Source organism: Muntiacus reevesi, chromosome 1 (genome assembly GCF_963930625.1).
Source record: "Muntiacus reevesi chromosome 1, mMunRee1.1, whole genome shotgun sequence".
NCBI classification, from domain to species: domain Eukaryota; kingdom Metazoa; phylum Chordata; class Mammalia; order Artiodactyla; family Cervidae; genus Muntiacus; species Muntiacus reevesi.
Genome location: NC_089249.1, coordinates 35,621,582 through 35,646,682, shown reverse-complemented (window position 1 = coordinate 35,646,682; position 25,101 = coordinate 35,621,582). Strand labels below are relative to the sequence as shown.

Here is a 25,101-nt window from a genome sequence, read left to right as displayed (position 1 = left end):
AGGAATATGAACTGTTGTCGTTCAGCCACTTAGTCATGTCTGACTCTTTGTGACCCCATGGACTGTAGCAGGCCAGGCTTCCCCATCCTTCCCGTCTCCTGGAGCTTGCTCAAACTCATGTCCATTGAGTTGGTGATGCCATCCAACCATCTCATCTTCTATCATCCCCTTCTCCCTTCGGTCTTTCCCAGCATCAGAATTTTTTTCCAAAGAGTAGGCTGTTTGCATTGGGTGGCTAAAGTATTGGAGCTTTAGCTTCAGCATCAGTCCTTTCAGTGAATATTCTGGGTTGATTCCTTTACGATTGACTGGTTTGAGCTCCTTGCTGAGTCTTCTCCAACACCACAGTCCTGAAGCATCAATTCTGCTCTCAGCCTTCTTTACAGTCCAACTGTCACATCCATACAGGACTACTACAAAAACCGTAACTTTGACCATACGGACCTTTGTCGGTCAAGTGATGTTGTGCTTTTCAGTATGCTGTCTAGGTTTGTCATAACAAGGAGCAGGCGTCTTAATTTCATGGCTGCAGTCACCGTCTGCAGTGATTTTTGGAGCCCAAGAAAATAAAGTCTGTCACTGTTTCCGTTTTTTTCCCATCTATTTGTCATGAACTGAGTCAGCTTGTTTTCAAATCAGTATCAAATCTCATCTTCCTTCCCATTCATTTGTTGACTCATTCATCTCCAGACAGTGGGAGCCCACTTAGACGCCAGCTTCATTTTCTGTTCATGCTGGTGAGCTGGTTAGTATAAGTCCTATTTTGCAGTAAACAAACTTGCTATATGGGAAAATCCACTTCCTCAAGGGCATTTGTGAAAAATCCAAACCTTCACCAACCCCTGTTTGATTAATCTTTGATCGTACCCCATCCTTAGCAACTCCTCATGGCCTGCTATGTGACGCCCAGGCTCGTTTGTCTGCTGGTCACACCTTCAACCCTGCTCTTCACCCAGCCTTCTGAACACCCACCTTCTAAAGCACTGCGTTATGACCAAGCCGGACATCACCAAAGTCATTTTCACTACAGTATTTTTTCATCGTGACTTTTCTGTTTTCTACCCTCCTGATTCTACCCGTTCTCTATGCATTTAGACTCAAAGTTCGTGTACATTTGTCTCTGCATTTTTGATCCATGTGTCTTTCAGAACAGTCATTGTAGTTGCTTGATGAGCTCTAATTATGCGTCAGATACTTCTAGAAGGGCTTTAATGTTTGCATTCTTCTAGTCCTTGAAAGATCCTATGAGGAAGATGCTGCTGTTATACCCATTTTAGTGATGAATGGCACAGAAGAGGTACAGTAGTTTTCCTAAGGCCTGATCTAAGATTCTAACCTAGACAGTCCAGTTCCAGAACCTATTTATGCTAGAACATCTCATATTCTTACTTACATATTATTTATGTAGCAGTTCTTACTTAGTCACCAAGTTGTGTCCGACTCTTTTGCAACCCCATGGACTGTAGCCTGCCAAGGTCCTCTGTCCATGGGATTTCCCAGGCAAGGATCCTCGAGTGGGTTGCCATTTCCTTCTCCATATGTGTTAATAGTTACCAACAACTGGTTTGGACATTTCAGTTCTCTTTCTGTTTACTTCTCCTGCAGGAGCCAAGCAAATGTCTCTTCTACAGAAGAAGTAATATCCTCAATAAGTATCTGTTAAGTGAATTTTTAAAAAAATCTACTAATACTAATAAAAATAATTGAAAAAAAAAATCTACTAATAACAGCCAAGGAAATTAAATCTCAGCCCAGGTTGTTTGATTTTTCTTTTCAACGCTAAACAGCGGTATGTAGAACGTTTCCAGTGAACTTCTGAAATAAGGTATGCTCATTTAAAAGAAAGGTAAAAACTTGTAGGCTAAAAAATTTGTACAAATGAGGTATAAAAACAGACAGAGGAATTACTTACCCCTTCATTGCCAGAAATGTGAGTGTAGAAATGTAGCAAGTTAAAACTGTTTTGTTTTTTAAGGGAGAGTACTCATACCTTGAACGTGGCAGGCAAATGGTCTTGGAGTTGTTGCCAAAAGACCACCTGATTGTGTGTGCGTTGTATAATCATGATGAGAAAAGGATGACTTGGCAGGACCCTTCATTGAGTCAGTTGTAGATGTTAAAAGTCTCTTTGGTCCCCAGGCTATGTCTCAATTATGAGTCTCCATAATGGATTTCACCCTGTTTTGTGGTAGTAAAACATTTAAGATTAAGAACATGCATCTTTTCTACCCTCTTTGTAAGTGGGTGAGCAATACTCCTATTGACTTGATGAAGCCAACGCACAAAGCAGCCATTATAATAAGTTTCTCTGAGGCCTGTTTTTTTGATGATAATGAAACTGGTGACATTGTCATATGTTTGATTCTATTCTTGCATCAAAAACAGACCATGTGTCCTCCAGGCAGATGGCTTAAGTGTAGAATCGACCTAGTACTTGAATAATAGATGTTTTGTTGGTACATCAGGCTTTTATAGAAAACCAGTTAGAGTTTATTATTTCTTTAAGAATGAAAATCAGTCTATATCCAAGTAGAGGATAAGTCACAAACTATCGTTCAAAAATATACATTTATCCAGAATTGAAGTTAGGAGCTTGACAAGGAAATTAGATGTATATTAGTTAGCATTGCATTTTTAAAGTATACCAAATCAGTTAAGTTTTCATACTATATTTGTGGCAGGCATGTACTTTGACCTGGAACCTTTCTAGAATTTTATTGGTTACAGTTAAAATACAATTAAAGATTCCAGAGCCTATTAAAAAATTGACTACTCAGAATCCATTTTTCCCCTATCAAGAGAAAACACCCAGAGATAGTTTGGGAGTTCACATATTCAAAGGAGATGTAAATATAACCAGACATTTCACCTGTAGCTCAGAAGTTGAGATGTCATTTGATAGTTGTGAAAGGGAAGGAAGATAATCAGTTTTAATGCCCACATCTTTGTTGCCTTTTAGAGTGTCACTCTCATTTTGGTTTTTATTTAGTTTTATCAATCTGTAAAATTATTAGTCCACTTTTCATGAGTATATTTTTGTTGTTATTTAGTTATATTCTATTTATGTTGCTGAATCGTTTACAAACATCTCTACTGACAGAGTCTTTGAAATGTAGGTGTATATGACTGCAGATTTTTTGGTTTGCTATTTGTTCCTGATATATGCTGCATCCTGAGTGAAGGAGATTGGAGGAAATCTCTCCAAGGAGATAACATTTGAGCTGGACCGGAAAAGTGTATAAATTGTTGAGATACAGAAATTACGACACAGTTTATGAGGAAGTCATAGCTACCAATCTCACCCAAAAAATGAAAGCAGTTTTGAAAGGATCAGAAGAAATAAATTAAAGTGATTATAAAATGGCTGAATCAGTATCTTATTAACTGGCCTTTAAGGGCCAAGTTGCTCATCAATGCCCTGAGAGATATTTTCAAATTAGAAGGTTTCGAGTCCTGTTAGTAAGCAAGTATATTTAGTAGTTACCACTCCTTGGGGAAAAGAACTCTCGTGGTATGAAGGACTTTTCTGTTATAATTGGTTCCTTCCTAAGCAGGTGTTTGTGGATTAACCTAATTCTTAAATCATTCATCTCTTTCAACTACATTTTCAGAGTTTGCTGTGTTATGAAATTTTAGCCCTAATAGAAAACCTAACTGGTTGCATGGAACAACCCTTGAACATTTTGAAGGTAGTGAATCGAGAATATCTGAACTGTTATGTCATTGTCAAGTGAGGGTTGACACCCATAGTGATTGTCTCCCTATATTCATAGTGATTGTCTTCCTTTGTGGTGTCAAGTTTGTTTCTGTCTTGAGCTTCAGGTGATGGAATTACCTGTGCAGTAAGTCCATGGAACGTTTGGAACCTATCTCAGGCTGTCACTTGGTGTGAGTGTTCAGTTTCTGTGAGTTAATTTACTCTTTGCCTGATTTTCACCTTTTAAGAGAAGATAATGAGGATAATGCAATTCAAAGATGCTTGCTCCTTAGAAGAAAAGCTATGACAAACCTAGACACCATATTAGAAAGCAGAGACATTACTTTGCCAACAAAAATCCATATAGTCAAAGCTGGTTTTTTCCTGTAGTCATGTATGGATGTGAGAGTTGGACCATAAAGAAAGCTGAGTGCTGAAGAATTGATGCTTTTGAACTGTGGTGTTGGAGAAGACTCTTGAGAGTCCCTTGCACTGCAAGGAGGTCAAACCAGTCAATCCTAAAGGAAATCAGTCCTGAATATTCATTGGAAGGACTGATGCTGAAGCTGAAGCTCTGATACTTTGGTCACCTGATAGGAATAGTTGACTCATTGGAAAAGATCCTGATGCTGGGAAAGACTGAAGGCAGGAGGAGAAGGGGACGACAGAGGATGAGAGGGCTGGGTGACATCACTGACTCAGTGGACATGAGTTTGAGCAAGCTCTGTGAGATGGTGAAGGACAGGGAAGCCTGGAATGCTGTAGTCCATGGGGGTCTCAAAGAGTTGGACATGATTGAACAACTGAATAGCAACAGTGAGGGTAGGAGAGACAGCATATTTTCAAATTAAAGTCAATCTTTCACATCTGAGAATTCTCTATCTGCTGATTCAGTTAACTGTGAATCAAAAATATTGGGGGGGCGAGGCACGGAATTCCAAAAAGTACCAAAGAGCAAACCTTGAATTTGCCTGTTTACATAGCATTTACAATGTATCAGGTATTGTAAGTAATCTGCAGATGATTTAAAATATGCTGGGGGCTGTGCGTGTAAGTTATATGCAGAGACCGTGCCATCTTATATAAGATGAGTCCATGAATTGAGAGTCCATGAATTTGGGGATGGATGGTGTGCTGGAGCCAAGACCATGAAGACACTGAAGCACGACTGTATTTTTAATTTACTTTTGTAATTAGTGCTGCCTTGAGGTTTCTCTTTAAGTCGTGACGATATGGTGGCTGATGTGCCAGGATGAATTAATTTGGAAATTTGGGAGAAAGGAAAACGAGACCATCAGTATTCTGACTTTCCCTCTGTAAACTATATGCCTGTGTACCTTACATATGGATATTTGTATCCTTTATAATATTCCTGATGTGCATGTGTTCAGTCGTGTCTGATTCTTTGCAACCCCATAGACTGCAGCCCGCCAGGCTCCTCTGTCCATGGGATTCTCCAGGCAAGATGCTGGAATGGGTTGCCATGCCCTCCTCCAGAGGATCTTCCCCACCCAGGGATGGAACCCCAATCTCTTAAGTCTCCTGCATTGCCAGGCGGGTCCTTTACCATTAGCACCACCTGGGAAGCCCAGTATTCCTTATAATAAATTAATACATGTTAAGTAACTGTTTCTGTGAGTTCTGTGAGCTTCTTAAGCTAATCAGTCAAACCTGAGACAGGCTCATTTGAACCTGATTTATAGGCAGGGGTCAGAAGCAGAGATAACAACCTGGATTTGTGATGGTATCTAAAGTAGGGGCAGTCTTGTGGAACTGAGCCTTCAACCTATGGGTCTGCCGCTGTCTCAGGGAGACATATAATTGCCCGATAGCTTAGAAGAACTATGCATCGTTGAGTATGTGGTTGTGGTCTTCTCACTGTAGTAGTATTTTTCTGACCTGGAAGTTTTGCATTAAGTGACCTGGGAGGTAAAAATCAGTTACCAAGTGATGGGACATTTGAATGCTTTGCGTTAACCAGCACTGTGAGACTATATGGAAAAAACACGGGTAGGTCTGTTTCTCATCTATTAAAAGAGCTTCAGCTTTGGGTGCTAGTGATGAGTAAGCTAGCACCAAATTATAGAGACAGTTGGGTGCTCGATCAAGTCATTTGGATTCATGCGTGACTTGCAAAGTGAAGTGAAGGCTGGGCAACCAGGTCACATAGTTCGGAGTCCATGGTGGTGTTTTTAAGAATAGAGTGGTCAAGAGTTTTAAATGCCACTGAGAAGTGAAGTGAGAACTGAAAAAAATGATAGTTATCACAACTGAATCCTCAGTCATTATCACAAACAGCCCTAAAGAGGACTCTGAATGAAGCACATGATTTGGTGGTAAATACTTTGCAGGCCCTTGCTGGACTGTTTTTCTGTGGCTTTCTAACGAAGCATGGTTCCTGCCCTACATCATAGAGATACATGAAAACAGAATCAGGATGAATCAAGATTTAGGCTTCTCTACTGATTTAAAGACGTTTATTAGCTCCAGCAAACAATGGCGCATATATCCACAATCTCCTGTCCTAAAAATGTGGTGTGGGTAGAATCGTAAAAAGCTAAATTAGCCATCCTTGGCTTTGGGGAGAAGCAGGGCAAAATCTCACCAGGTGCTTGTGAGAATTGCCCTATTGGTATGCTTTTTTTTCCCCCTTCTGTTAATTGGGTGCCTTTTGTAGGTGTCAAGTTTAGATTGCATCTTAAATTTGTGCTTTCACAGCTACTGGTACCTCTAACTGCAATGTCCTCTGGAAAGAGTTCGTCCACTGTCATTTACTGTCCTCTGTTAAACCTCTTCCAGATCCCCCCAGGCAGTTAGCCACTTCCTCTTCTGTGCTCTGCAAATCAGGTTATGTTATAATGATCTGTTTACAGCTCTCTCTGTCCTAGTAAACTGTCAGTTCCAGGCTGTTCTGGCCTTGAGAGGAGGGACCTTATCTAATTCCCCCTTTTATGTTCCTTGCCCGAGCACCCTGTTTTCCCTGTGGAAGTCCTGTAAACCGTGGTGGGATGGCAGAGGGGCTGAGCCTCCCAGGTCCTAGAGAAATAGTGCAGGGTGCTGGTAACTTTGTAAACCAAACGCTCTGTCAGCTTGTTAGTTCTTGGAGTTCCTGGTAATCCGGTCAATTTGTTAGTTCTCGGTGTTCCTGGTCATCTTTCAGAGTCTCTTGGCAGATCTCTGCTGCTTCATCATTGCTTTCTCCTGGCAGCCGTGTGTAGCACCACCGAGGCACTGCGATTCTGTAATCATATTATAAGTGTTAGTCACTCACTTACCGTGTCCGACTCTTTGCGCCCCATGGACTATAACCGGTCAGGCTGCTCTATCCATGGGATTCTCCAGGCAAGAATACTGGTGTCGGTTGCCATTTCCATATGCTGCCATTTGATTGCCGAATTGTCTGCCTTTAGAGGTGATAATTTTAGAGCATATACAACGATGACTACAGCTAAGCCAGATCTACTAGAAAAATATATAGCTTCCTTCTTAGTGCATTTTATAAGTGTTTTGTTATGCCTGCTCTGTTGATGTCAACAGTTGAACTTTATTACATAACACAAGGTCACATTGGCTTAGGGTAGGAGTAATACACATTTTAACCTTCATATATTGTGCCTAAAGGTTGTTGTGGTTTGTGTCATTTAATAGGGACTGTCCTTTGCTTTCAGAACTATAGCAAAAGTTATTTTAACTTTTCTTTAATGTCTTCAAGAATGGGTTTTGTTTTCATTTTTAGTGTGAGAAATTTAAACAGAGACTAATTGAGATTCACAAAATCTTCACTTTGGAAAAAAAAATAGGGCAGATCCATGAATGACTGACTACTATTCTAAAACATATGCAAACCCTTCTGGCTATAGCAAACTACATCGACTTGCTTGTCTATATTTCAAGCTATGTGATGAAACAGTTTTGTTTTCTCAACTTGAAATGCTATTTTTAATTTTTGTTATTGCAGTTTCATATGAAAGGAGTGTTTTTTTAAAGCACTGGCTATGTTACATGCTAGATTAATTGTAAGACAACTCACTTTTGAGGTGTCTTCACATTTTTGTGTTATTAGCATGCTAACAAGATATTTTCAGTACATTTTATAAAATGGTTTGTCCGTAGTCTTATTAAGAATCACCTTTTTGGTTGAAGGGCATGAAATGCAGAAGAGATATGATTGGTCATCAAATATGAGTTAACATTCAATTAAACACTTGTTACGTGGTAGGCACTGTTCCAATTGCTTTACATGGTTTTTCTCATTTAATTCTCACAAAAATCCCTTGAGGATTGAATTGTTATCTTTATTTTCCCTATAAGTAAACTGAAGCATAGAGAGGCTAAGTAACTTGCCTGTGGTCTGAAAACTGCTGGAAGAGCTGGTCTTAGAGTCATCTGACTCCAGACCTTACATGCTTTTAGCCATTAACTGGACTGCCTTCCGTGTGAACAAGCTCATGAAGAAAGGTTTAACCTCACTTGCAACTAAAACACACAAACACAATTAAAGCTGTATTTTCTTTAGATTTGCAAGGAAGGAAAACAATTGTCAGTATCCTTTATGTGGGAAAGAAGTATAACGTATTAAGTTATAAATTGTTACCTCTTTTTGGAGTGTCAAGGAGGCAGATGTTGAAGACACACACATGCTTTGACCTATCCATGTCATTTCTAAGTATTACCCTGCACAGATAAACGCAAGAAAGCACAAAGGTATCTAGGCTACCTTAAGCACTGTTTTCTGAAAGAGATGGGCTTACCAGATCACCTGACCTGCCTCTTGAGAAACCTATATGCAGGTCAGGAAGCAACAGTTAGAACCAGACATGAAACAACAGACTGGTTCCAAATAGGAAAAGGAGTACGCCAAGGCTGAATATTGTCACTGTGCTTACTTAAAATCTATGCAGAGTACATCATGAGAAACGCTGGGCTGGAAGAAGCACAAGCTGGAATCAAGATTGCCGGGAGAATATCACTAACCTCAGATATGCAGATGACACCGCCCTTATGGCAGAAAGTGAAGAGGAGCTAAAAAGGCTCTTGGAGAAGGCAATGGCACCCCACTCCAGTGCTCTTGCCTGGAAAATCCCATGTACGGAGGAGCCTGGTGGGCTGCAGCCCATGGGGTCGTGAAGAGTTGGACACGACTGAGCGACTTCACTTTTCACTTTCATGCATTGGAGAAGGAAATGGCAACCCACTCCAGTGTTCTTGCCTGGAGAATCCCAGGGACGGGGGAGCCTGGTGGGCTGCCGTCTATGGGGTCGCACAGAGTCGGACACGACTAAAGCGACGCAGCAGCAGCATACTTAAGTGGTAAAAAAGTGTTACTAGTAGAAACCAAAAAAGGTTTGGCTACAAATTTTATTCTTGGTAATGTTTCTAAATGCATTCTGTTAATGTTAAAATTTCTAACATACACATTTCTTATGTGTAAGTTTAAGAAAATTGTCTTATTCAAGTATTACATGCTTGCTGCCTTTCATATAATTCCATATTACTTTTTAAAAATAAAGTTATTTCTAGGAAAAAAAAAAAGTAAAAGTCTCTTGATGAAAGTGAAAGAGGAGAGTGAAAAAGTTGGCTTAAAGCTCAACATTCAGAAAACTTAAGATCATGGCATCTGGCCCCATCACTTCATGGGAAATAGACGGGCAAACAGTGGAAACAGTGTCAGACTTTATTTTGGGGGGCTCCAAAATCACTGCAGCTGGTGATTGCAGCCATGAAATTAAAGGACGCTTACTCCTTGGAAGGAAAGTTATGACCAACCTAGATAGCATATTAAGAAGCAGAGACATTACTCTGCCAACAAAGGTCCGTCTGGTCAAGGCTATGGTTTTTCCAGTGGTCATGTATGGATGTGAGAGTTGGACTGTGAAGAAGGCTGAGTGCCGAAAAATTGCTGCTTTTGAACAGTGGTGTTGGAGAAGACTCTTGAGAGTCCCTTGGACTGCAAGGAGATCCCACCAGTCCATCCTAAAGGAGATCAGTCCTGGGTGTTCATTGGAAGGACTGATGCTGAAGCTGAAACTCCAATACTTTGGCCACCTCATGTGAAGAGTTAACTCATTGGAAAAGACCCTGATGCTGTGAGCGATTGGGGGCAGGAAGAGAAGGGGATGACAGAGGATGAGATGGTTGGATGGCATCACCGACTCAATGGACATGAGTTTGAATAAACTCCGGGAGTTGGTGATGGACAAGGAAGCCTGGCGTGCTGCGATTCATGGGGTCGCAAAGAGTCGGACACGACTGAGTGACTGACCTGACCTGACCTGAAGCACTGTGTATAACAAAAAGTTTTAAATTAAGTGTCCAATCGGAATCAGGTTTAGATCAATGTCATGGGCAGCCATCAAAAAAGAAAAGTTAAGAATATAGTTACTGACATGGAAAACTGACCATGGCATATTACTGAATTTAAAGAAACGAGTTGCAAAACAGCATATATAGTTTGATTTCCTTATGTTGAATAAATGTGTGTTTATATACACACACTCTGGTTGAAAAGATTGTTCACCAGAATGTTAACAACTGATATCTTTCCTGCTAAATGGTATAACTTAGTGATCAGATGTATGGGTTTTGAGTCCTGCTCAGTCACTTACTGCACTTCCCAGGTGGCTCAGCAGTAAATAATCGCCTGCCAGTGCAGAAAATGTGGGTTTGATCCCTGGGTTGAAAGTCCCACTGAAAGAGGAAATGGCAGCTTACTCCATTGTTCTTACCTGGGAAATTCCATGGACAGAGGAGCCTGGTAGGCTATATAGTCCATGGGGTCACAAAAGAACGGGACCAGCTTAGTGACTAAATAACAACAGCAACAGTCACTTACTAGCATTGTGGCGGGGCAGGTTCCCTAACTACTCTGTGCCTCAGTCTTTTCCATAAAATGGGGATAATTACAGATACCAGATCGTTGGGTTCTGAGGCTCAGCTGAGATTATAAAACTTGGCATAATATGTGGTCAACCATTATCATTATTATTCTCATCATTTTAGATAATAGAACTGAAGGCAGTTGTAATTTCCTTTTTTAATAGGAGTATTTTAGGGCTTTCCAAGTGGCACTGGTAGTAAAGAACCCACCTACCAATCCCTGGGTCTGGAAGATTCCCTGGAGGAGGAAATGGCAACCCACTCCAGTATTCTTGCTTGTAGAATCCCATGGACAGAGGAGCCTGGTGGGCTACAGTCCACGGGGTCGCAAAGGAGTCGGACACAACTGAGAACTAATACTACTACTATAGTTCTTTTACAATATTGTGTGGTTTCTGCTATAAAGCAGAGTGAATCAGCCACACACATATATATATATTCCCTGGGTCTTGGATTCTCTTCCCGTTTAGGTCTCCACAATTTTAGCTTTCTTTGTACCTTTTATTGGCTGAATTTTTTGAAATATGGATCAACTCTGGAAACAACAGCAACCCCCAAAAAATGTTTTGAAAGGAATCACTTGAATAAGGTTTGCTTATCGTTTTAACAGAAAACATCTATTGAGAGCTAAGGTTATTTAAAAATCCTCAGAACACTCTTCACGAGCCGTTGGCAGCCACGTATGCTGGTATTTTACCCTGTGCTGTGTGCCAACTTGAAGGGAACTGAAATCATACTCTACTCCTCTGGCTGGAAGGCGTACAGAATCACAACAAACTGTTCCAGAGAAGCCGCCTCAGTCTGCGGCTGCAGTGACATGTTGGGGCGTGACGTCAGTCCGGTGGCAGACTGGCAGACTGGCAGACTGGCAGAGTGGCAGGCGGCCCCCCGGCCACAGTGCATTTCCGGAGGGCTCGGTCCCCGGGGCGCTCGTTTGGGAGCCGCTCAAGACAAAGCAGCGGAGTCAGAGTCTGCTTTTCCTTCCAGTATCCCCTCTGCCTGTCGTTGAATGTAATCTTGATGGAGGCTGGTGAGTAATGCTTGTTACTTTAATGTGTAATAATAAATAGCTGATGGCTAAATGAGCAGTAGTTCTTTTCTCAGTTAATGAGCCTGTGGTAAGTAAGCTTTCGAGCCCTAGTGCCAGGATTTACGTATTGTAGATATTTCTATAACTGAAATATTGTATTCTTAGAGAAATGTAAATACATTGTGAGGTTTTTTCAAATGACTTGAGCATTTGAAGATGTAATCTTCCTTTTGGTCTCTCCTTAACTTGAAGCTACGTAAAAGCACAGTGGTTGCAAATTGCTTGAAAGCCTAAGGATTTTCATTTATTTACTTTTTTTAACTTATTCAGAGGAGGAACTTGATTTTTTGTCTCTCACGTCACAAGAAAGAAATTAATTCTCAGAAGTTCCTTTGGAGATGTTAACAGTACTCATTACATAATGCTTTTATTAAAAAGTATATCACTAGTATGAACTAATTAAAAATTGGCTGAAGCAGCTCTTTAATTAATTATTTGGAGTTATGTCAGCAATGTGATTCAAAATAGGAATCTTCATTTATGAGCCTAAAATTTAAGAGCAGTAAGTTACTAGTGTCTTTGATTATAAAGGATGGCAACATGCCTTTTAAAGATTGATTTCTTTTTGCAATATTAATTCATGTCTTTGAATTGCACTATAGAAATTGAGTTAGTTTTGAAATCATTAGTTTCAGAAGGTTGGGTAAAAGTGTGTGTGTGTGTATGTTTGAGTAACTATATTTTGCTTTTCTCCTCCTCCCTTTTGAGTGAAGGAGTGACATTATTTTTATTTCATACCGTTTGTATAGAATAAACTGAAGCCTTTAAACTCTTAGGCTTTATCATTTCTGGCATAATTCTTCTCTTGCAAGTTCAGTGGCAGCCTTGTTATTTCAGGGTTTTTCGGAGAATTTTCAAACAAAGTTTTCTCTTAAAGAACAGTCACTTTTTACTTTGTATGTCTTGTTGAGGAAAACACAATATAGAAATTCTTTATAGATAATGTTGAATATTTTCACATCAGTTTTTTGAAGCAAATAAAGAATGAGACTCTTTGCACATATTTTTTTTTTACATGAATAGGATAGTTATTGAGAGGAAATGATCAAACTCAGTTTTTTATATGCGGATGTACAAAAATATCAATAACTGCTTTATTATGACTCCTAATACATTATACTTCTCTATTTTTAGAAACAGAGAGATATAGAAGTAGGGTTTCAGCTTCGTTTTGTTTGACTTGACAGGCTTAATTCAAGATCCAGTTTTTTCCATAAGTTGTAGAATTTTCAAATTCTGCCCCAGTCTAGAAGCTTTAAGTATATAGAGAACTCATTAATATTTTTTTTTTTCATTTTTTTTTTCATTAATATTTTTATTGCTTTTAAAATTTACTTCAAATCTACTTAAACTATTTTAACATGGTTTTAAAATAGCCTATATTTTAATCAGTAAGTTACTGTAGTAACGATGAATTGAAACATATTGGGTACGCATTCTTAACAATGATGTTTTTGAGGCATTATGACCTCAGAGGTCACTGGCCTAAATGCCACTAGAGTTCAAGTGAAGAGAAGCTACTTTAACTTTTTTGTATGAACAGGAAATTAAATCTGACAAAAGAAGGGAGGATGAGCAGAGCTTGGGGTGGGGGTCAGGGGGAATAACCTGAAATTGACATAAAAGCCTGACTTAACTCTAAGGCACTGGGAATAAAGTGCTTGTCTGTTCATGAATAAGGTGTTCTTTGAGGAACTCACTCCAAGCAATACTGAGGCCTGGTAGTAAAATATGATTGTGGTGTTCCTCAAGTTTGAGATTTGGCTTGGTCAACTCAGATGGAACAGTATTCTGAAGCCCATTATAGTCTTGAACTATATTTTTGTTTCATAGTGGTGGAGAGTACAAAACTTCATGCATAATAGATGTTTAATGAAGGTTTGGGCATGAATAAATGATTACACAAGTTAAATGAATGAGGGGAATATCTTGAGCCTTGCATTAGAGTTTTCATCTTTACTGTGATGATGAAAACCTACTAGTTATCCTAACCATCTAGTAGCGTGCCGTGGCTTCACACTCTGTTAGAAGGAAGCACATCCTGAGTAGCACTCGGCCGTCACAGTGGCCTGCAAGCGCCCATCGGAGCTCACTGCCGGCGCTGCTCGCTGTGTCTGGGTCTCTGCTGCGGGAAGTGGGCCCTGCCTGCTATTCTGGGTCAGATCTTTGTCCGACTTCTGCCTCATCTGTAAGTGAGAAATTTCTCAGTACTTAGGGATAATGATTTGCTGACAAATCCGAGCCTTAATTAAAGTGCTGTGTGCATCACATAAGTGCATTACTCTTTGGACCTTTTCAGAGTTTAAAAAGATGCATTCCTTTGAAATTGAAGTGACAGAGAACCTAACAGTGGAACAAATACACTGCTTTAAAATTGCATAATGGAAATTTTATATATATGTGTGTGTGTGTGTGTGTGTGCTTAGTCATGTCTGACTCTTCACCACCCTATGGACTGTAGCCCACCAGGCTCCTCTGTCTGTGGAATTCTCCAGGCAAGAATACTGGAGTGGGTTGGCATTTCCTTCTCCAGGGGATCTTCCCTACCCAGTGGTCGAACTCACATCTCTTGAATCTCCTTCATTGGCAGACAGATTCTTTACCATTGCGCCGCTTGGAAATCATATATAAATATATTGTCACTCAAAGCCTGGATTTTCAGTCCCATTTCTGTGCCCCCTCCCTTCCATCTGTGCTAAAGTCTGGTCACATCTGAATATTCTTGCTGATACCATGGAGGCTCAATTCAAGTGGCATCCACTTCTGGACCCACCATCTTGGCTCTTCCCCTTTCTAACTAAGCAAGATCAGCCCCGAATCAGGCTCGTTTTTGGTTAATTACTCCTCCTATTTGTTTGTAAGAATATCGTTAAGGCCAAGCGTCACCAGTGCCTGTCTCATACTGAGTGAGTGAAAATATTTAAGTTACACAGAAAATACAGCCATTTTGAAGGCATACCATTCCTTAAAATGTCTTTGTGGCATAGGGGTATCATTTGACTTACCAGTAGCTTCCTTTTTATTCTTGAAGTGGTTTTTTTGGTAACGCTCATGCAGTAAGAAAATAATGAATGAAGAATAGTCAAATTCAATAATTACTAATTTTTTTCCTAATTTGAAAAACTTTGCTTGATTCTGTTGGGAAGAATGTTTCACCTATAATAATTGGATCTTTTTTGCAACCTATTTAGAACTAGGTTAGCTTTTTAAAGTAGTGTATAACCACCCAAAAAAACCAAGGAGATGGTGCTTAAATTCTGCTTTTTCTGATTTGTTGTTCACTTCCTTCCCAGGGGTATAGTAATCCTCCATTTAATACATGTTACAATAAAACATTACTAATTAGCATTCATTAGGGAGCAATAGAGTTGTCTGAATTAGGGAAATTTTAGGTTTTTGTATGTGTGTGTGTGTGCATGTGTGTGTGTGTATATATATATATAATGCCACAATACTGCTCTTTAATGCCAAAAATATTTCTGACTACTGACGTGTTCCTAAGTTGGAATTCTGCTTAGTTTTATTTTAAAACTCCATTAGACTTTTGTAATTAATAGTTTTTTTAAATAAGTGACTACTTTTTCAAATAAACGTTCTTTGAAATTGCTGGAGTATATACCCTGTGATCATTTCTACTCTTGTGTGGTTTTACAAGGACTTTTTACATAGATCATTCAACAGTGAACTTTAACTTTTGATCAACATATCAGGTTCCTCATTCATTAAATTATAGTTGTACTTCACATTAAACATAGGGCAGAGAGCCAGCAAATTTTTAAAGCAAAGAAGTGACATAATTTGACTTCTCTTCAGGAAACCTCACTCTGCTAGCACATTCATGTTTATTATGTATTTCTGTAAATTGGGATATAATTGCTTTACAATATTGCGTGTGTTCCTGCTGTAGAACAAAGTCAGTCAGCTATATGGATACATTTATGCCCTCCCTCTTGAACCCTCACCCCCCACTAACCCCTCTAGGTCATGACAGAGCACCACGCTGAGCTCTATGTGCGATACACCAGCTTCCCACCAGCTATCTGCTTTACATACAGCAGTGACATAGATATGGGCTTCCCCGTTAGCTCAGCTGGTAAAGAATCTGCCTGCAGTGCAGGAGACCCTGGTTCGATTCCTGGATCAGAAAGATTCCCTGGAGAAGAGAAAGACTACCCACTCCAGTCTTCTTGGGCTTCCCTGGTGGCTCAGACTGTAAAGAATCTGCCTGCAATGCGGGAGACCTGGGTTCAGTCCCTGGGTTGGGAAGATCCCCTGGAGGGAGGGCATGGCAACTCACTGCAGTGTCCTTGCCTGGAGTATCCCTACGGACAGTGGAGCCCGGCGGCCCTCAGTCCATGGGGTCACAAAGAGTCAGACACGACCGAGCAGCTAAACACAGCACAGTGTATATGTCAATCCTACTCTCCCAGTTTGTCCCACCCTCCCCGTCCACCCACATGTCATGTTCAAGTTGGGCTATTTACTATTTAGTGAGGGCTTTATTAGGTAACGTATGGTGGTGCTTAGGCACTTGATCCTTTCAAAAGCCCTCTGGAATAAGGTTTGTTGTTGTTTTGGTTTCGGTTGCTGTTTTATAGAAGGAAGTTGAGGTTCAGTGGAGGATGCTCTAAATGGGGGATATCCTGATTTTAATGAGATGAATTCGGATGTTGTTAAGGGCCTTGGGAGACTTAAGAGCCTAGACTAAGGCAGTGATGGAGATGCCATTAGCGAGCTTCCTACATAGGGTAATTTCTGGATAGCAACCAGAAATGTCACTTGATTCTTGAGTGCATGACAGAAAATGACTCTGGTGGATTAGCTTGTACATTCTAAGAGCCATTTTTCTGTTTTAATCATAAAGTGTCATTTAAACTTCCTATTTAAAAGCTTCTTAAGAATCACTCAGATGACTTCCAAGTGAGACAATTATCTAAATTATTTTAAGCATTTTTGTTTATAATGTGATTTATTAAGTGGTCTAAAATGTACCTGTCCCATAAAACTCAGAATGGATAACAGTTACTAGCATTCTGGGTTCATTTTGTTCATAACTAGCATGGTGTTAATTGAATTCTCTAATTCCAAAATTATTTAAAGTCTATTGTCAAATTTATTTTGTAGATTCTAAATTAGTATGTTGGTTTTATTTAGGAAGTTTTTTTTTAGAAGATGATGTAGAAATTATCTGTAAATGCAAAAACTAAAACAGATGCATTTGTATGTGAATCTCATATTTTGAATTTTTTCCTTTATTTTGTTCTAGTCTATAATAATGCTTTCAGCTCTGTACTTGCAGCGTTACATCATACTCCTATTTTCCCAGTGGGAAAAGCAAAGTTTTCAATTCCTGTTGGGAGCTTTTGTAAAAATCCCATTGTTTACTATTGATGTTATTTGTGCTAAAATCCTTTGGGACCTATAATCAGGGAAATGTGAGGTTACATTTACATTGTGATAATGTTGTCTGAGCAACTGAGAATGGAGAATGATTGCAAAGCCGTAGAGAATAAGAAGATGGAAAAGAAACACTGGGTTTAAAATTCCATTGGAATCAGTAAAGGTTTTGTTACTGTGCTTCAGATGGGTATAGCCTTGGGGTGATGCTAGGCAGTGAGACATGAGAAGGCGAAGGAGGATGCGTGTCCACGGTGTGCACAAGGAAAGGGTGGTGTTGTGATGTGATGTGTTGTGTTGTGTTGTGTTTTAGTTACCATTGAGCAGAAACCTGGGAGAAGATGTGAAGCAGAACTGAGAAGTCTCACTGCCCGTGATGAGTCAAGAAGGGGCAGCTGTTGAAAGCAGGGGAAAGGAGACTGAAAAAGACAGAACTGGAGCTTTGGGGACCAGGTCTCCATGTGGCTTCTGACACATGGAGAACAAAAGTGAGACTGTGAGCCTCAGTGTATTCACATGTAGAGTGAAGACTGTAATGCGTACCTCGGAGGGGCAGTGTGAGGATTGCTGGTCAAGTTTCCAGTGCAGCAGGCTCAGATGGAGAGTGTGAGCTGCGCTCAGAGTGATGTCATGCGGTGGTTGCTATTTAGGTGATGATTTTTATATTTTTTGTTGGGAGTGTGGATCAGAAAGGGTGCATCCTTTGTTACCCCCTCCCCACTCCTAGCCCCCAAGAAATCTGAGATGCTCCGTTTCCTGAATGATAGGAGGAGGAAGGAGAGAATATAAAGGGTTAAGGCTGGAAGGAAAATTTGGAGATGTGGGTAAATGAATCACTGAGGTTTTAGCAGGACGTCTGGAAGCAGTTAGTTCGAAGTTAAAGGCAAATGGCATTTAGAACTAAATGTGGGGAAAGGAAATATATACTTTACATGTTTCGCAAAAGAAAAAAAATTGCAATCTTTTAGATTGCTAACTCAGTGGTTATTCACATAACTGAGGCTCAAGAATTCCATTTCTCTCAAGAAAAGGCATGGCACTTTCAGTGTTTTCTTTTGTTCTTAAAACACTGCCTTTAATTGCAGGCATAATTTTCCATGCCAGCATATTTTCAGTTTAAAAATAAATTGCAGAAACAGTCATTGTGGTAGTCAGATTTCAACATACCATTTTTTTCCTTTTTATTTAAAGGAAAATAAATCCAAATAGTTATCTACATAAGACATTAATCAACTTTACATGTAACAGTGTTTTAAAAATTACTCTGGACCACCATAGACCCAATTGATTTAATAGCTAATAAATAAAAATAATATTTAATAACTAAAGACACTGCTTCAGACATGGTTTTTAAACCTCATTTGAGACTGAGTCTCAGAGTGACACATATAGCATCATAATTTCTATTGGTAAAGGCGCTTCAGTTTTTTTTTAACTGAAGTATAGTTGATTTACAATGTTGTTAGTACCTACTATACAGCCAAGTGATTCAGTTATATCCAGTTATACATTCTTTTCCATTATGGGTTATCACAGGATATTAAATATAGTTCCCTGTGTTCTACAATAGGACCCTGTTGTTTATCCGTCCTATATATGATAGTTTGCAAAGCTCTTCAATTTTAAAACAAGTTGAAAAGTATAATTGTCTGATAGTATAATGAAACCAAGGCCACATTGAGAATGTACATTGAGTATTCTTTTTGGTTGGAGTGGAAGGATGTTGAAGAGTTGTCCATGCACATCTGAGCTGTTTGCTCTTTGGTTTGGCACCTAAATTTGAGAAATACAATCACTTACATAGTCCGCACATCTCTCTGCCTTGCTCCAGCCTAACAGCATTGTGGGTATGAGGCACGTTTGAAGGTCTCAGCCCTTGTAAAAGTCCAAGTCATGATACTGGCTTCTTGACAGGGTTGCAGAAAGAACTGCCAAACCACTATGATATCCTATTTTTCTTAGACTAAATTAAATCCTTCTTTCTCTCCCATAAGGGAAATACATGATGCTGAGCAAATCACACAAATGGGGGTTTGCAGCTGAATTTAATAAGAGACAACCAAAATCTCTTCTGTGGGACAGAGTTTTCTAAAATACATACTTTGTGCATAGTTGATAGATTTTCAACCTTCTTACCACTGGTACACGTATAAAACCCTAACTAGTAAACTCTTCTCTGTCTGACATATCACTCAGACGAATTACTGGCTGTTCAGTTCAGTCGCTCAGTCATGTCTGACTCTTTGCAACCCCATGGACTGCAGCACACTAGGCCTCCCTGTCCGTCATCAACTCATGGAGTTTACTCAAGCTCACATCCATTGAGTCAGTGATGCCATCCAACCATCTCATGCTCTGTTGTCCCCTTCTCCTCCTGCCCTCAGTCTTTCGTTATTGATGTTAGCAATTTCAATATTTATTTCCTAAGTTAAAAAACAGAATGGGTTTGTAGTAAAGCAATCATTGGAGTCACTCATGAAGCCAAAGTATTAAAAAAAACACTAAAACAAATATTCCCATAGGGGAGAACTGCAATACTAAGAAGTAGCCAGTACATAGTTATTAGTGGCCAAAACATTTAAAAAAAATCTTTTCCTAACACCAAAGAAAACAGCAACAAAAGCAAAATAAGCAAGTGGGACTAACTGCATAATAAAACCATCAATAAAATGAAAAGGTAGTCTACCCAGTGGGAGAAAATATTAGCAAGTCATGTGTCTTGTAAGGAGTAATATCTAAAATGTATAAAGAACTTGTACAACTCAATGGCAAAAAGAAAAAAAACACAAAAAAAATTCAGTTAAAAAAATCGGCAGAGGGTCTGAAAAGACGTTTTTCCAAAGAAGACATACAGATGACCAACAGGTACATGAACATGTGCTCGACAGGGAAATGCAAGTCAAACCTGTTAAAAGCACTATCATCACTTGTTTTAAGAGGTGAGTGTTGGTTAGGATGTGGAGGAAAGAGAACCCCTCAGTGCACATTAGTGGGAATGTAAGTTGGTGCAGCCACTGTGGGAAACAGTATGGAGGTTCCTCAAAAAGTTAAAAATAGAATCACCATGTTCATCTAACAGGTCCTTCTGGGTGTTTATCCAAAGGAAACAAAAACACTAATTCAAAAAGCTGTCTGCACTGCCACCCACCCCAGATCATTGCAGCATAGTTTATAATAGCCAAGATATGGAAGCAACTGAGGCGTCCATCAGTGAATGAATGGATAAAGAAAATATAGTTTGTATGTACGTACATATACATATGCACACAGTGGCATATTCCCATTTGAAACAACATGGATGGACCATGAGGGCATTTATGCTAAATGAAACAAGTCCGAGAAAGGCAAATACTGTGTGATCTCATTTGTATGCATGTGTGGGTGCTAAGCACTTCAGTCGTGTCAGACTCTGCAACCCTATGGACTGTAGCCTGCCAGGCTCCTCTGTCCATAAGATTCTTCAACACACTGGAGTGGGTTGACCTTTCCTCCTCCAGGGGATCAAACCCACATGTCTTGCTTTGGCAAGCAGATTCTTTACCACTGAGCCACTTGGGAAGCCCTTTTGACATATATATATCTGGCCAATGAGAGTCTAGACAAGATGGCCAGGGAGTTCTTGAGAAACCTCTTGAAAAGGAACAGTGTATGCGGAGACTTTCCTTTCACTTCTAGACTCTGTGGTCTGCGTGTGATGTTTGGGACTGATCAGATACCCAGCTAAACAGGATAGACCAGTCAGTATTGCCATATTATACAATGATGAATAATCATATCTCCTTGGAATTTCAAATGTTCTTATTTTTAAATCTAAAGTAACTTCTTTCCGTATTTGATTTAAAGACTATGCACCATGTACTGTACTGATTCATTTAATTTTTCAATCTAGTACTCTCAGTGCTATATTCATTTTTGCAAAAATCAGACAGATCCTAATGTTTTAAAGGACTTAATGTGAGGGTATTTCACCTGTTTATAAATACCTGATGCAAAATTTACATTTACACTCAACAAAGGTTGCAAAGTTATAGCCTTAATGTTGGATTATAGGAGTTTTAAAACCAAATTACCTATGACTGATTCATGTTGATGTATGGCAGAAACCAAGACGGCAGAAACCAAGACAGCAATTAGCCTTCGATTAAAAATAAATAAACTTTCTAAAAAACTGGATTTCATTTTTCAGTTCATAGCTGTGCTAAACATTTCATGTTTTGTCTTGTATATTTTGAAATAATCACTCCATTAAGAATGAAAATTCTTTCAGTATTACTGCCTTTCATCATTATACTCAAAAATTTAAACACGTGTTAGCAGACATCTTTCTTCCTCTTTCTAAACCCATAATTTTATTGGGGTTTATATTTGAAATGGACATTTCAGGCATCTGTTTAGTGTATGGGGGATTGTTTCCTTGGGGACATCCTTGATTGACGTCCTCCCTCATTAGTGTCCTGCTGAGAACAGACCAGCAGGGTGGACTGAACCAAAAAATGGCTTTCTCTAGCAAGCCTGGAAATGGACATAAACACCAGCATCCCCAGTCTTCAGAGCGCTGCCATACAGCCTAAATTACTCTTTGTATAACAGCACCTGCCACTTAGAGTTGATTCTAACCCATTAAATTGTTTCCATAAATGGGTTATAGGAACCATTGTAGTTTATCAGCTTTCCCTTTTGATGTAAAGCTCAGAACGGCTTAAGGTGGCACACCTTCACCCACGTTTTCTGGTACAGTAACCTTCATGAGGCGCTCTTTAGTTCACAAATGCAATCTGAAAAGGAATAAGGCAGAATAATGAATTTCTACTCCGTCTCCAGTAGATTTGTCATTTAATTTGTTTTTTGAATATTTTGATGGAAATATGCCATTTTATACACACACGGATTTATTCATCTAAAGATCTTTTAAAATCCAATTATCATTGAGTGAAATAGTCCCATAGGGGTTGGAATTAAGCAGATCTTTCATGTAAATTCTAGTAAATGATTAAATGTCTAGTAATAAGAGTGAAGAGGGCATAATGCCAAAGAACAAGCAATTTGTGTTGCTGTTTCTCAGTTTGTTGATATCTTTTCTAAAAGTGCCACAGATTTGATCCTTTACGTGGGCCTTTGATAGAGTGTGATCCTCAGAATGAGCTCCTGGATAGGACCTATTTCATTCAGTCTTGAACTCTCCAGAATAGCAGAGTCCATTTTTTTAAAGTTTTGTTTGTCATTATTTAAAAACCTTCTCGAATACTGCCTTAAAAACATAGCTACTGTCTCCTTGGAGCTTTTGTATTAGAATGACTTTTCTCCTCTATTTTCTGTTTTTGGATATATTAGGAATATCTTGACCAGAAACATGAGCGCCGCGAGAGATCACACCTTTATTCTTTGACAGTAAATACTGACTAGCGGGATAACATGAGTTTTTGACATTTTTCGGGTTGCATGTTCATTTGAACTGTTTCAGTTTAAATAGGTTACTGAACCTGACAAGTTGTCTGATGACACCAACATATGCTCAATTCCTGTAGTTCATAATAAAAATAAATGTCTTCAAGGGCTTGTCTGTTCCTGGCCATGTTTATACTCTTTACTCATTTAATCTTCATAGACATCCCCACTAGAAAGTAGGTTCCACAAGGGCAGTGATTTTTACGTTTTGTTCACAGCCGTCCCCAGGTACCGAGAACAGTTCTGAACAAATAGACAAGCAGCATGTGACATAGCTACTGTTCCCTAACTGTGAGACAGCTGAGACATGGACAGGTACAATGAGCCCACAGAAATAATACACCTGGCTTATGTGGTAGAGTTTATTGTTAGAGAGTGATGATGGTCTTCACGTAGGGTTTATTAACCTCAGCACTGTTTTTTTTTTTTTTAAATTATTTATGTATTAAATGCCTTGGGTCTTAGTTGTAGCACATGGCACCTTCATTGCATCAGGTAGGATCCTTCCTTGTGGTCCACAGACTCTCTAGTTGCGGTTCGTGGGCTGAGTAGTTGCAGTGCTTGGGCTTAGTTGCTCTGCGGTATGTTCAGTCCCAGTTCCCCAGCCAGGGATGGAACCCATGTCCCCTGCTGGTGTTGGAAGGCCTCCTGCAGAGGTGTGGGTTGACAGCGGCTCACTGCAGTGACCAGGCCCCTGGCAGCAGCAATCCTGGAAGGTGCCCCCTGGTGCAAGCCCTCCTGGAAGTCGCCCAGCCTCAGCATATTGATATTTGGGGCTGGATACTTTTTTTCTTGTGAAAAACTCTCCTGAAAGTTGTAAGATGTTGAGCAGCATCCTGGCCTCTACTCACTACATACGAGCTCAGTTGTAACGTTCAAAGAGTGCTACCAGACAGTGGATGTATACAACAAGGTCTACCGTATAACACAGGGAACTATATTCAGGATAAACCTAATGGAAAAGAGTATTAAAAAGAAGAATTAAAAAGAATACATATTCATTCTTTTTAATGTTATTAAAAAGGATATATATATATATGCATAACTGAGTCACTTTGCCATATAGCAGAAATGAACACATCATTGTAAATCAACTATACTTCAATAACATATATGTAAAACCAGACACCTTACCACATATTTCCCAATGTCCCTTGGGAGATAAAAATTATTCCCATGGCTTCCCAGGTGGCGCTAGTGGTAAAGAACCCCACTGCCAATGCAGGAGGCGTAGGAGACAAGGGTTTGACCCCTGGGTCGGGAAGATCCCCTGGAGGAGGGCATGGCACCTCACTCCAGTATTCTTGCCTGGAGAATCCCATGGACAGAGGAGCCTGGCAGGCTACAGTCCATCTAGTCACAAAGAGTCAGACAGAGCTAACGCAGTTTAGCGCAGTTGAGAAACCATTAGTCTGAGCTTACACATTAAACCATCTCAGACAGAAGTCTGGAAGTAAGAATTAGATGGAGGTGAATACCTGCACTTATATTTAGAAAAGTTTAGATCTCCTGCTATGCCACAATGAGTCAGAGACAAAATGGGGACTAGTTTGTTCTGTGACTATAAGGATGTTTTATAGCAAGACCTGAGTTTTATCCCTTCTTTATAAGCATTCCTCTAGAAACAACAGATCTATATAAAATCATATCTTCAATTTTTCCTTTTCAGTTGTGAAGAGCATAAAATCTCAGGCAATGATTTAAAAAATAATGCCTTGTCTAGTAAATCTTCAAATGCATTTTTAGTAGCACAGGGGTATGTTAATTCATAATTTAGTACAGTTACTTTTGCTGTAACACAGCACACATCTTCCTAAAAATCATCTCCCTTGCAAACTCGGACAGTGAAAGTGTGGGGCTTTTGTGGAAAATGGGTTTAGGAGCATAGTCCTCAAAAACCTCATTAGTGACACATAAAAATAAAAATAGGAGGACATCCTTGGTAGTCTGGTGGTTAAGACACCATACTCCTAATGCATGGGGCCTGGGTTCCATCCCTGGTTGGGGAACTAGATCCCATATGCTTCAACTAACAATCTGCAGCCTAATTAATTAAACAAATAAAGATAGGAGCCTAGTGAAAGACATAACTTAGTTTCACACATGTTTAAATGCTTAGGAGAAAAAAAGTACTACAAATACACTTTGTGTTGAAAAAGACCTGCAGTTTGCTTGTGGAAATGGACATTGGAGAGATTTCAGCTTGTGAATTATTGGGAAGTGTTGGAAGTAGAGAGACGTGACATTAGACAGTCATATCACTGCCTGTGGATGGGTGTGTTTCATAAAACAGACAATGAACTGAAGTAGCTGCTGGACATTTGAGTGTGGGCAGGTGTGCCATTTGTGTGCGCCTCGCTGTTAACATCACCAGGTGCAGTTTCTGCACTCACGTAGGCTTTCTTATGGATGTGCTCATGCATACACAAATGCACAATTTTTGTGATGTTTCAGCTTTTCTGTAATGCATGAATTGCATCGGAACATCCTTGTACAGAAATGTTATAGAAAAACTGATGCTACTTTGATCTGGATTTTGAGAACCTTCAAAGGAGGAGGGGGAAAAAAAACTTGGACTACGAAAAGGATGGTGATT

General features: G+C 39.6%; 1 protein-coding gene across 3 annotated transcripts in view; it reads left to right on the top strand.

Moving 5' to 3' along the window:
* The window catches only part of PLEKHA5 (pleckstrin homology domain containing A5), a 248,753-nt gene that overhangs the window by 116,151 nt on the left and 107,501 nt on the right, over positions 1–25,101 (top strand). The window contains exon 1 of one of the 3 annotated variants that reach the window (XM_065940681.1): positions 11,426–11,603. The exons of the other annotated variants lie outside the window; for them this stretch is intronic. The gene's annotated coding sequence lies outside the window, so the exon portion shown is untranslated. Of the gene's footprint in view, positions 1–11,425; positions 11,604–25,101 lie in introns of those variants that run through there. 3 annotated transcript variants of the gene reach the window in all.